We start from the raw sequence: 14,626 nt of genomic DNA, 5'->3' as shown, positions 1-14,626 counted from the left end.
GTGGCACCTGGGCCTTTTCTCAAAGACGATCCGATTGAAGGTCACCTAGTTATTTTTAAAGGTCTTTTCCTTACAATCGTTGAGCACTAGAGTCATCACGGACCAACCCGGATCTGTTCCCTAGTGGCCAGAGTCACCACACACAGTGGAATAATTTCCCTGGACTAAATACACACATGGTCCCAATAATCAATACACATCAGTTTCACAAAATATGGTAGTTCATCATTATAAACATGAGACCAAAACAAATAGTTTACAGTATGCCAAGTTCACACATGTTTCAGAAATAATTTGATTTCATTGATAATATAATAATTTATCAAAACAGTTTCATCATGAAACAACAATTTAATTTTCCAACAGTTCAGGGTAGGGGAACATTTATAAAAATATGTAGCATGAAACTACTCACCTGGAAACAAAATAATATAATCCTCGAATAGAGTATGAAAGTCCAACTAGTGCCCTGAACCAATATGAAAACTACACGTCACTGCTAATTTAAAAATACTAAAGAATACGAACTGAGTAACCCCAAACTAAAGCGCACTAACACGGCTCAACCCAACTCACCGTTACTCTTAAATATTACCTAAGTTCATGTTCTTCAAGGTCTAAAATCACCCAAGACATAGGTTCCGATCAAAACTTAACTAAAAATAACTTTAAGATAAAACAGTGTTTTAAACTAGTTTTCCCAATCTATTCGCTAACTTTGAAAATTTCAAAACCCACTCCACGCTATTCGAAAAATTTTAATAACCTCCAGATATGATCTAATATATCCTAAGTTTCAAACCCAATTGGTTTCACTTGATTTGCTTATCAAAATAATTTTCTACAATTAATTATATCCAAACAGGTTGTTTTCTACAGCACTTTAAAGAAATTGACGGTTCTCTTAATATACACGAGCAATCAATGCAAGGCCAAAAACGTACGAAACTAGACTCATAACCGGTTCTAATGACACTAATTTGATAATTTTTGGATTTATATCCAAAGAGAACAACACTCCCGAATTTACTGTTTCGGACTGGTTTCCTGGACAGATTTGAATACCTCAATTTATATGGATTTTGACTCCCAAAAATTATGAAAAAATTCAGATATGCAATTCAATATGTAATTGATCTACTGTAAAAATTTCAGTTCAAAATTCCTCCGTTTGATATGATTCCTCAAAATTTAAATTTTATGTTTTTAGGATCAAGAATTTCCATCCACCATTGCAACCCAAAACTTCCCAGCAACCCATTTACACAAGAAAATCCATTATTAAATACTAATACCTCTCTCTTTAACTCCTTCACAGCATAACCAAACCACCAATTAAATATAAAGAAATAATAAAACACACACCTGCATACCCAACAATTTCTTTGCCACAGATGACCACTCTTACGCACAAACCAACCGAGATACACATGTGATACATTTGACTACCCAATTAACTCTATTGTTACATTAGTATAAGTATGTATGCAGGTATATCTATATAGAATAATCCCAAAACAAACCAGCCACACAACCCTCACAACAGCACAAGGAATTAAATAAAGAGAATAAGAACAAAAAGGAAGATAGTGAGGAAGATTACCATGCTAAAGACACCACAAAACTGAAACAAGCTGTCTCTTTCCCTCTCCCATTTCTCTATAACTCACGGCTGCTACTAGGGTAGTTAAGAAAAGGATTGATATCTCACCATTAGGGTTTTATCCACCTATAATAAATTTTCAAAATGACCCCTTACTAACTAGTTTATTATTATTATTATCATTGTTATTATCATTAAGATTATTATCAATAGTCTTAAAAATTGTGGACTTCCATAAAAAAAATAATTATATATAGTTTAAAAATTAATTAAAGATCCCCCAAATAATTAATTTGCACTTGAGGATTTACCATCAAAATATTTGAAATTGTAAAATTATTATTATTATTATTATTATTATTATTATTATTTAATTATTTACTTAAATTTTTTTTTTTATATTCGGGTTCTCACACGGATCATACCTTAATGACACAACCTCGTGGGTAAATTAGGTGCTTCCAAAATCTGATCAGTCAACGAACCCAACAGTGGAGTGATGCTACAAAATGAGTATCACCCACACAAGTCACAGTGCAAAATGGCTTGATCGTTGTTTTTTGGGAGAGAGTCAGAAAGAGAGTCTAGGAAAAAAGGTTATGGGTAAAAACCACATAACGTATATCTGATATACGTATCTCTTTAGATTAACCATATAATCTGATATATAACCAATATTTATCTATCTATCTATCTATATCTATTGATATGATAGATATAGATATCCTGAATGGTTATCCAAATAAGTTTTGAATTCAAATTCAAACTTACATGGATAAGGTTCAAAAGGTTCTAAGGGTCATGCCACATGGGCGCCCAATTTCTAACATCTCCCACTCGGACATGAGTTGGCATGACACTACCACATCTCTATCTCAATCTCTCAAAAAATAAACAATCTCATACTAGCCACTGCACCGTACGACTGCTGAGAACACCTGTATGTGGGAGCTCTATACTAGAAACTCAAAATGAGCCAGCATAGAGACATCAACCCGAAAAGAACAGAAATAGTGCCTCATATATCCCAGACCCATCTAATTACACTGGTCCAAAAAACATCTCTAATCCCTCAAAAGAGCATGTTTGACCATCTCAATTCTTGCAATATATTCACACTCAATCCGCTTCTTATACAGAGCGATGTGAGTTGCCGACAGTGAATATACAACAGTGGTGTAATACTAGATGATCTTCCCTTTGCCCTCATGCCATTTAGTTTAGGATTGATCGCTTTCCCAGTGATGTCCCTTAAGGCCGCATCATACATGACCGTAGGCAACATACCAAAGTAGCAGAACATCAACCCCTTACCTTATGACATAGTCAAAAGTCACAAAAGGGTACATAAATGAAAGTCATATTAATAATGACACATAAGACTCACACGGTGAGGAAACAAGGATCCATTCTCTCACCTCATTACTCAGTTGCCAAGCACATATAGTATGAATACATGCTACGGTGGAGTAACTCTTCCAAAAGAGTGACGTCATCCTTGATACACCGTACAGATATAAGTCTAGTTGCTTTCTAGCGCCTAACCCGAATTCTCTATTTGCTCACCTTCTAGGCGCCAAATGAGATCTCGCATCTAGCTAATCATAACAGGCACAACATGGAAAGTGGGTACTAATATCCATGTTTGATCCTTAACACGACCTCATCTTGGTTGTAACTAAGGCAACATATATAGTGGATTATTTAAGCCTCTCTTGGCTCCAAATAAAAATAAACCACTAGTCTCATCCTTACTCGCTCCCAAGTGCCAAGGGCGATTGCTTGTGTGAGTGAGCCAATCTTGCTTGCTGACATCATCATCCGCTAATCATTATGGCACAAACCATAATAGTGTCAACATCTCATCATCTCAAAATAAGTGATCGATTAAAAAAATTTGACCACAGCTTGCGCAATTCTAGATTCCAAACATAAGCCTTATCAGCACCTCTTGCGATAAGTATATACAACGGAATCCACCATGTGCGCCTCACATGAAGTGATTTAAGATCACTACCTCTTGCGCAATAACCTTTCTAAAGATATTTTGGTGACCAATTTGCGTTCATTCTTGATGCGCCCAACTAGCGCATATGCACCCAACTAGCGCATTGAATCTTACAAGGAGCAAATTAATATACTACTAGTAAAGCATTTTATCCACAGTCTAATGAGCAAGGTCAATGTCTAAACAACTCAGTTGACCATTTACCAAAGATAACACTTATCATGCCGAATACACCCACATAGTGTACTTTAGGCTCCCACAACAAAGAAAAGATCAAGGAATATAGGTCATCTGTTTCTCCCAAAGACAATCCGGGGATTCACTCAATAGCTAAGGCTCTGGCTTTTACCGATAGGTAAGTCAATAGGTTTGCAATTTTGCATCTAGAATCGTTCTAGGATATTTCTTATGTAAGTCATTGAAGACAAAACATGAATTCTCCCAAAGCAATCCCTAAGGATCGTACATCCGAGCATATAAATTACATCACCTATGTCCATCATATCTAAAATAGAGGACTGCCCACCCTAGGTGACGACAACCTTATAAATTCCTGGCTCATAATGACTAAGTAAGGAAAAACTTCTTTTGGACCATTGATCATGCCTCAGTGGTCTTCATCGATCATCGTTGGCTTATCATGGCTTGACAAAATCTAAGAACCACTATTTGAATAACTGTTTTAGGCTATAAAAGATTTATTGGAACTAGCAACCTTTTTGTGCTCCTAACTTTTCACCATAAAAACAGAAGGTAAATCCCTACGGATCTACTTATTCAATTCTCTAACGAGAAAGTTGGGTCACAATGTCCACAAATCAATGTTCCGAACTTATGTCAATCATAGCCTAAGTCAAAATAACCTCACTCCCAGGAGGAAGTCTTCTCATGGTCTACACTTTCCTCAATAGTGCGACGTTTCGGTATCTAGCAAGCTTTATGCCTCAACAATGACTATCCAAATTACGCATAACTTTAGAACAGTTTCGATTCATAATGGAAAGTCAACCAAATTATAGATATGGTTAATCTTCAAAGACTTTGTCTTAAACTACGCAACATTAATCCACTTTCTAAAAACAGGGGACTAGAGCCTTTGGCATTATCCTAGGCTCTTTATCATCTTACGGAGCAATCATGAATGTTTCCCTCTCAATCACCCAGTGGTGACGTGAAAAATTTTCACATTTGCTACCACGCAACTAAGAATGTAGAGTATTCTTCTCTAATGGAGTAATCCATTAGTAGGCACATCGCTTCCACTGTCCCTAGGATATTGGAAATTTCTTTCCATTCTCAACTAGGCTACATAAAGCGTTATGCTTAGAATTTTCTATCTTATAGAGTTCCAAAACTCTATTCACGTCACCTTTACTAAGAAAACTTTATGTGACTTAGTTATACTACCACAAAGCTGCTTACCTATTTGCACATGACCCGGAGGGTTTGCATGACCTCATACAATAATGCGCTACACGACCTTTTGTGTTTACAAGACAGCATACAATAATGCGCTATAGAACCCTAGGTCTTAACTTCACAATCTTATGAGAAGTAGAATAAAGATAAGCTGCTTAACGGTTACAGATCGCCCATAGATGGCTCTCTGCTAACCCATTACTCAAAATGGAGTGTAAAATCTGATATGGAGGGCACTTAGTTAGGGATATAGGCAACAAACTAGTGCAATTCTCAATTGGGAAACATTTTTGCACCATTATCCACTTAACATTAACAATACTTAATTCCTTATCTCCACTACACCATTGTGTTATTGAGTATCAGGAATAATCAATTTTCTAAGCATCCATCTCTCTTCACAGAGCTTTCTAAAAAAAATAACTCAAATAGATACTCGCCACCTTGGTCAAAACTAAAAGCACAAAAGCTCTTATCTAATTGATCTGGACCTCATATGTCCAATGTCAAAAATCATCTCAAAAACTTTTGACTTATGGGAGATCAAATAGTCTTGACTCAGATGCGTATCGTAATCTATAAATGTGTCGAGATTGAGGCATAGCTATCATACCCTCACACATATCTAGTCACAAATATCATAGTAGACTAAATGCGCCAATACAACAGTGGACTTAAATGCGCCAATACAAATGACCTTCTATGGCTTTCCTACTTACTTGTGCGCAACCATTGCAAACAAAGTTACACATTCACATGAGAGCAGGATGTCATAAGCGAGTGGGCTCGAGAAGGCCTACTCAAACCATCGTGTCATCATCTCATTAATGTGATTAAGTATAATAAGCCACCGGTTCATGACCAATGTCATAAACTAATTCCAATCATCTTAATGTGTGAGTTCTCGAAGACAAGTTTAAAGGTTTAGGCCCAACTAGGTAATGACTCATGACTAATTCATGTTCACTAGATCATAAAAGGATGTCATGGAGATACCAAGTGCGCCTAAGTCGCAAATTTAACTAGTAAGTGCTAATCCCCTGCACTTTCAAGTTAATTTTATTCTTTATACACTTTACTGCATCTAATTGAAAGATGACGATACTCCTCTTGCCATCTCTGTTTCTCGCTTCATAGTTACTTGCAATTAATTCTACTATCCACAAGAAGGAGAGAATAAGCTATCAATTTATGACAGCTCCTGAAGTAACTTAAGCGCAAATTAGGCTAAAGAGTCTAATTCAACACCATGCTCTCACAAGCGATGTGTCAAATTCTTAAAGTCATAACAACCTTGTCGGCCTTGACCTTTTCATTACTATGCTGCAACGTTTGCGCTTAGTGGTAAACGTTATTAAAAAACGTTAGCCTAGCTAAGGAATCATACAAAGGAGCCCCTTCTCATGTCTCACACACAAGTGTGGAAACAGTAAGTGTCCAGACTTAGACAAGTTGGCAATGCTAATAGATTTTGCAGCCACTAAGCGCTAATCTTTTCACTTAGTGTTAATAGATTTTGCAGCTTCGAAGCGCTAATCTTTTCACATAGTGTTAATAGATTTTGCAGCTTCTAAACACTAATCTTTTAACTTCACGTGATATTTCAACGCACACTATTATAGTGCATGAAATTTTGCTCCATCCACTCCCAATAATTGGGTAGAGAGCAAAACACTGCTCATACTGGCTACTCGTCTTACACTTAATGACTAATTTATTTAAGCTCGCATTTCTTGGATGACGTGACTCTTGAATGTTACTTCATCCAATGATGTAACATTATTTACAAGTCAAATTACAAAGTCAATTTGCGCAGCTCAATAGTCAAGATCATATACAGATCTATTGAGGGCTTACTAATTTCATAACTTCAAAACTCGCCAACCAAAACTACGTAGCGTGCCGCTAACCATAGCGTACACATTAGTTTTTATTATGCCAAACAAGGCAACAAAACTACGGCGACTTTGAGTCATGTTTCCTTACTTTGGCTCAATTAAGACTTGACCTAAAGTCTCCAAGACTTTTGTTCATCTAAAGAATGGGATTACATTGTTCACATTTGAACATCTTTACTAAGTCTAGGTCAACCAATTAACTTCCATAAGCTAAGTCAATTTTGAGAGAAATTCGCATTGGGATTAATTTGATTAGCATAATATAATTTTGCCACAAAAATCTAAATTAAATAGTGACAATATTACACAAGTCACAAGATTGAAAATCCGCCATGCTCGTAATCATCTCTTGCGCCACAGGTGACAATTATCCAAAATTTAATTTAATTTATGCGCAAAATATTGATTTTTGGGAGTTAATCTACAAAGATTTCTCTTAACCGAATAACCTCCCACGGACTATGGCATGTCTAAAAGCATGATAAAAAAAATTCTAATTCTATACAATAGCATCATAATGTAGATTCACAATCAATACATGCTATGTTACATTTAATAACGGAATTAAAATAAAAATAATTAATCATGCTATTCTAATCACAACATATTATAAACCCTAAAAAAAAAAATATGCTGTACTTAATATTCAAATTATGCCATAACAGAAACTGTATCACTTCTGGAATTTTCTGGAATTTTTCTGAAATTTTCTAGAATTCTAAATAACTAATAAACACACATTAAATTAGAAATAAAAAATTCCAGAATCTGATAAACTGAAAAAATTAGTCCAGTAAATAGTAAAACATTTCAGAAGTCTACAATAAAAAATTCAACCCCAGAAAATAATTTATGCAATACCAGAAGTATTTTAAAGCATAAATAATGAATTATAATCACAGGAAAAATACTTTTTATTTTCATAAAATTTTCAAAATTTTACAAAAAATAGAAAATATAATTCTGAGTCTAACGGTACTAACCACGCTTAAAACAAAGCTATAATGAATTAATTATGACCATTTAATGTAATTTTGAATTTAAAAACAAAACAAACAGACCCTTACATCAGTAGCCAAGCCCGCGGAGGAAAAAACGGCGAGGCTCAGCGCGCGCGGCTCAGAACGCGGCTTGGCGCACGGCTCAGCACGCGGCGCGCGTGTGTGGCGCGGAGGGCGCGCGCGTGGAAAGCGCGGAATAGTGTGCGCGTAGAGGCGCGTGAGAGCGCGTGGCAGCGCATGGAGGCACGTGGAAGCCTCCTACGGCGTCAGGTGGCGCGTGAGGCCCACGCTCCGCCTTCCAGGGTGTTTTCTGGTTCGATTTTTGTACTGTCAGACTCCATTTTTCACAATAAAAACATTTATGTCATTAAAAATAACATTTAATGAACATAAAAATGAAGTGTATCACATTCTCAATCAATGAGAGTTGAAGTGCAAAAAACCGTGCACTTCATCTTCCTCCTTCATTAATTTTCATGCATATAAGGTGTATATATGTATATAAAAAAAATACACATATTTTAATGCATAAAAAATAAGCACGAAAAAGCCCATATAGGTTCTGATACCAATGTAAATCATAAAGCATTATAAATTAACGCAGCGGATAAAAATAATTCGGATCATACCTTAATGACATAACCTCGTGGGTAAATCACGTGCTTTCAAAATATGAACAGTCAACGAACCCAGCAGTGGAGTGATACTACAAAATGAGTATCACCCACACAAGTCACAGTGTAAAATGGCTTGATCGCTGTTTTCTGGGAGAGAGTAAGAAAGAGAGTCTGGGAAAAAAGGTTATGGGTAAAAACCACATAACGTATATCTGATATACGTATCTCTTTAGATTAACCATATAATCTGATATATAACCAATATCTATCTATCCATCTATCCATATCTGTTGATATGATAGATATAGATATCCTGAATGGTTATCCAAATAAGTTTTGAATTCAAATTCAAACTTACACGGATAAGGTTCAAAAGGTTCAGGTTCAAAAGGTTCTAAGGGTCATGCCACATGGGCGCCCAATTTCTAACAGGTTGAATTACTGATAGATTGTTGCTGGTGTATGATGCTGTATGAGTTGAAAGTTTTGCCTAAGGATCCGAGGTTCTCTTATCTTTGTTCTGCTGTATCTTAGCTATTGTTTTTGAGTTTCTCATATCTTTTTGGTTGGTTGGTCACCAACTTTGGGGGTGCTAGCAAATGATAGGTTGGGTTTCTTAGTGCCAACTTAGTTGGGATGATTTAGCTCAACATGATGCTTTTGCACTTGCCTTTCTTTATTGATGTTTGATATTTTGTATCTTGTACTTTGCTCTTACATTAATAAAGTTTCTCTCTTTGCCGATAAATAAAATAAAATAATAATAATAAAAAAAACGTGTGGACTTCTCATTAACCAAAAACATCTACTGAACCTAATACCTTAAGCAATTATTAGTTTGAACTTTTCAACAATTTGCTTTTAAAATAATTGAATTAACAAAACCATGGCATAAATATGATTGTAATGCATGGTTGGTCACCTATGAACATTCCAACATGTCACAGTATGCCGACATCATCTTAGAGGTCTCCACTAGTATCCTGTGCCACAAGGTTTAAGTCCATGAATTTTTGTCATTATTTAAAAAAATTATCTCAGACTTCGATGCTCTCTCTCCTACTGCACTTTCTGTCACACCAGGTACATCTTGATTATTTGATTCTATGTGTTGTAATCATATGACCTTTGGTTCCATGATTTTCTCCTTAAAGTAATCTACTTCTTACACTCCAATTATCCATATAATTGATGGTTCATACATTCATGTTAGGTACATTGGTCAAGTTTCTGCTTCTAATATCTCTCTTTTTGATGCTTACGTTATCCTTAAGCTCACCTTAAATGGCGAACTCAGTGAACTTGGTCTTGGTCTAAATGTCATTGTCTCTGCTATTGATTATTTTATGTAGGATCCACAGATGGGACAAACTCTTGGGGTAGGCCGTAAAAATAGACTTTTATGAACTCATCAACTTCACCTTCCTTCTTGGTTTTCACATGTTGTGTTGACTAGCACCTCTACTCTTACACTATATCTCTCTTCTGTGAGCCATTCTCTTTTGAGTACTCGTTTAAGTGTTTGGAATTCTCGATTAGGTCATGCTTTTACTGGTTGTATATGTTTTCTAGTTTCCAATGGTCACTTAGGATCACTTACGCTTAATTTTCTCACCGTATCAAAGTTTTCATTTTGATAATGCTTAGGAACATAAAGAAACAACTCTTTTTTTTTTTTTTTAAAGAACAATAGTACCTTTCCTCATTGCTCTTGTCCAAGCACATCTTAACAAAATGGTCTAGTTGAGCGTTAGCATGTACATATTTTATATACAACTCTTCATCTCCTTATGTCTGTTTCTTGTCTTGAATGCTTTTGGGGAAAAACTACTCTTACTACTATCTACACCATCAATCATGTTCCATCTCCCATCATTGTGAATTAGATTCCTTTTGAACGCTTGTATGGATTTCTTCCAAACTATTAGTTTTTAGAAATGCTTGTTTTGTTCTTTTTCAACCTCATAAACATACCAAGTTAGAACCCTGGGTTCGTCTATGTTGTTTCAGGGATATGATATTGAACATAGAGATATTGTGTTGGAATTCCATTTCCAAATGTCTTCGTTTCTCCTATCATGTTATTTTCTAGGAAAATAAGATATTCTTGTCCACAGTTTTCCCTTCCATCCACTAGTACCATATCATATTTCACTAATTCTTCTATTGTTTTATTTCCTGAAAAATCTCTCATAGGTGTCTTGTCTTCTAGTGATTCCATGGTTGCTTCTAATATTCAGTCTTCCTGCTAGTCATGTTGCTCTTCCATCTTCTGAGCCTATTGAAACTGCCATCTCATCTAAGCCTCTTCAACCATCTCCTAATGATCCATTTTCTCATAGTGAACCTACTCATGGTCAATCACCTTCTTCACCTACTTGAGTAACTCAATTATCAATTTGTTTACGTGATTATTTTCTACTATTCTTGGCCAACATGAACCTCACTCATGTTGTGAGGTCTGTTGTAACCTTCTTTGGTAGTAAGATTTGAAAAAAGAATTACAGGATTTGGATAGGACTCATACATGGGACTTAGTGACTCCTTGTTCAAGTAAGACTACTATTGGATGCAAATTGGTCTATAATATCAAGACTTATTTTGATGGCATAGTTGAACGATATAAAGTCTTCCTCGTTACAAAGGGCTATACTAAAAAGTATGGCATTGATTATGAGAATACATTTGCTCATGTTGCATCTCTTACCTCTATTCATTGTTTGCAGTTTACTTGTCCTAGCTGCATCTTAATAGGGGAGACTATTCAAATAGATGTCAACATTACCTTTCTTAATGGTGATCTGATAGAAGAAGTCTACATATAACCTCCTCATAGATGTGAGCATCCTCCAAACAAGATTTGTAAATTTTATCATGCTTTATCTGGTCTCAACTAGGCTCCTCAAGCATGATTCTCCAAGTTTAGCACTATCATTTCTTAGTTTGGTTTCTTTTCTTGTTCATATGATTCTACTCTTTTTTATTTATTTTTTTTGGTCTCCTTTTGTTCACAAGATAAACAAAGGTAAAACTATTTTTCTTCCCTATGTGGATAATGTGATCGTTACTGATGATGATCTTATTGGTATACATGAGTCAAAATGTCTGCTCAACACTCATTTTCAGATCAAGGATCTCAGGTCTCTTTGTTACTTTTCTTGATCTTGAGATTTCCTTTGACTTTGGTGGCTATAATCTTTCTCAAGCTAAGTATGCATCTGATATTCTTTCCCATGCTAGCCTCACTGATGAAAAGATTGCTTCTATAAGCCCTAAGTACAATGTTCATTTCACTTCTATTAAATGGTACATGTGACATTTCGTTCCAGGTGACCGCTCGAGCTGTGAAAGTATCACTCAAGAGAAGATTATGAGCATCCAGAAGTTTTGCAGGTCATGATGGACCGCTCATGTGAACAAATGGTTGCTCGAGCGAACAAATGGTCGCTCGAGCGAAGTTGAAGGGTTTCTAGTATGTCATTTTGTAGACAAAAGTACTGAGAAGTGTTGTTCACTGCTCAAGTGATGCAAAGACTACTCGAGCGGTTTGAGCAAATTCAATTTTTTAAAAAAAGGACCCTTCTAGATCATTTCTTCATTTTTTCTTTTCTATCTTCTTTTTCCGCCCTCTTACTCCGAAAAGCCCTAAGTTCTCACTCTAATACCTTTCATTATCCAAGTCTAAATCTCTTGTAAGAAGAGAAGTATAAGTGAAGATCTTCCCTCCTACCGATTAGATTTCATTTTTGCGAAGGTTTCCCTATAAGCTCAGTTTATTTGCTTCTAGCTAGAGGTAGGGTTACTTTTAACCTAGTATCTCCTTGTTTTGAAGATGTTTCTATGGTATTGTTGTGACTTAAGATTTAATTTGATGATTGAGTTGATTGAACTCTTAATTAATAAAAAGGGGAGATGTTCTTCAACTGTTATTAAAATTCTTCCAAATCTTTCCATGAAATGTGTCTATTAATGTTATGAAGACACATATATTTGAAGAAGGGGAGAAAGCCCCAAACTTGTTAAAACCGTAACTTTGAATTTGAGTAGAGAATGAAATTTGGAGTGAAATTTCCTTACAATTCTTGGAATCTTGTGAATGCTTAAGAAGTGGAACATATGAATGTTGTTGTGGCGTTGAAATTGCGAATTGGGGATGAATGCTTCTTGAATGTGATATTTTCATTTATCTTGTATAAGGTCAAATGTTTGTTAACTTGGGACAAAAATGAGCAAAGTGGCAAAGTAAACATGAGTCTGAGTTAAGAGTCGGTTTTGGAAATATGGGGTTGTGTTGGTACCCATGCAGGGAGTCAAGGTGCCCAATTGCCCTATTTGCGTTTATCACTAGACGAATGTGAGAAAAAAATTCTTGGGTGTCCACTGGTTCTGCCATATTGTAGTCGGAAAAAGTGAAAAACGGATGATTTTGGGTGTCCACGTCCTGCCATATAGTAGTCGGTAAATATGGGGATTGTGTTAAATGATTTTGGGTGCCCATGTCCTGCCATATAGTAGTCGGTAAATATGGGGATGGCATTAAATGGAAGTGTACTTTAATTTTTTTTTTTATCTCCTAAATTACCTAATTGGTCATTTACCAATATTATTTATCTAATGTTGTTTAGTTATAATAGTGCCATGTGTGTGTTTAAAAGATTAGATACTTGGTTAAATGTATTCCTACCGGGCATACAGTTCAACCCTATCTGATTTTTAAGGAACTAGTGACACACCACAGCAGTGACTTGGAGTTGCATTTTTTATTTTGTTGGAAGTTGGGTTTAAAGAACTTTGATTGTAGAAGTGTAGAGTTTTGTGTCAAGAATTGTAAAAGATTTTGTATACTTTACGGGCAAGTTCCTTTTTGTATGGTCTTCTAACTTATTAAACTTACCCAAGGGCTTGGGTTGAGACGAATGTATAAACATGGAATTGAAAACTTTGAACCTTAGTTCAATGAGAAAGAGGATTGTATTATGCTATGAATCATTGTGGTATTTGCTTGCATGAAATCCCGGGGCATTACAGATTGGTATCAGAGCTAACCGAGTTTGAATACCTGGAGCTAGTGGGAAGCAACTTTACCACATAGGGCCGTTATGTTAGCAAGGGATGTTAGTTGCCTTGTGTGCTTTATCTGTTTGTGTGATTATGTGGGTATGGAGTTGATCTCTTGGGATATGACTTGTGTCTATTACAGTCATTGAAATCCTTTCGGAAAGGCATTTGATCAATGCCTTTTCCACTAGGTGGTCCCTGAGTGCCATGGGACTAGTCGAAACCTTGAGAGAAAAACTCGTGTGTGCCTTATATGTTTATATGATTGTGTGGTGTGCTTTCTGTGGCATATATATCTATATAGGCACATGTCTAGTTCGTGTGCAACATGTGAGTTAACATATAGAGTATGAGTTGTGAGTGAAATTGTTACTCCTTACCTTTATATAGGATGTTTGGACGTGGTAGATGTCGTGGTAGGCCACAAAATGGTGGCCTGCATGTGCTAGCTTAGCATAATCTACCCCTCTAAGAAGAAGGGGTGGAACAGAATAATGTGACCGTCCCACCGGTCCAAGATGCAATAGAGGCCTTGGCCAGGGAGATGGTAGAGGCTCTCTGAGAGTCCATGGAGCTACACAGAGCCAAGGTAGAGGCTAGAATAGTTGAAGGGGAAACTAGAGCTTCTTTTCTGAAAAAAGATTTCTTTCGTTCTAATCTTGCCGAGTTCAGTGGTGGGCTAGACCCGATGAAAGTGGATGAGTGGTTAGAACAAATTGTCAAATCCTTTGAGATCTTGGACATCCGTGAGGATGAGTTATGTGTACCATTGGTAGCTTAGCAATTGAAGTGGAAATATGTCAAGAACAAAGTCGAGCACACTTGGAAGGCTTTTATACACACATTTTAAGAAAAAAATCCTCTCTCCTACTACTAGGGACTAATTGAGTAAACAGTTTGAGGAGTTAAGGCAACTTGATACACCCATGGCTGAGTTTGAAGCCACATTGACAAAGCCTATCTCATTTTGCGCCCGAACTAGTAGCAACGGAAGAACGCCGATGCCTAGAATTTGAGAAAAG

Source organism: Camellia sinensis, chromosome 11 (genome assembly GCF_055761805.1).
Source record: "Camellia sinensis isolate YWXY chromosome 11, ASM5576180v1, whole genome shotgun sequence".
NCBI lineage: Eukaryota > Viridiplantae > Streptophyta > Magnoliopsida > Ericales > Theaceae > Camellia > Camellia sinensis.
Note: the sequence above shows the minus strand (reverse complement) of the source record.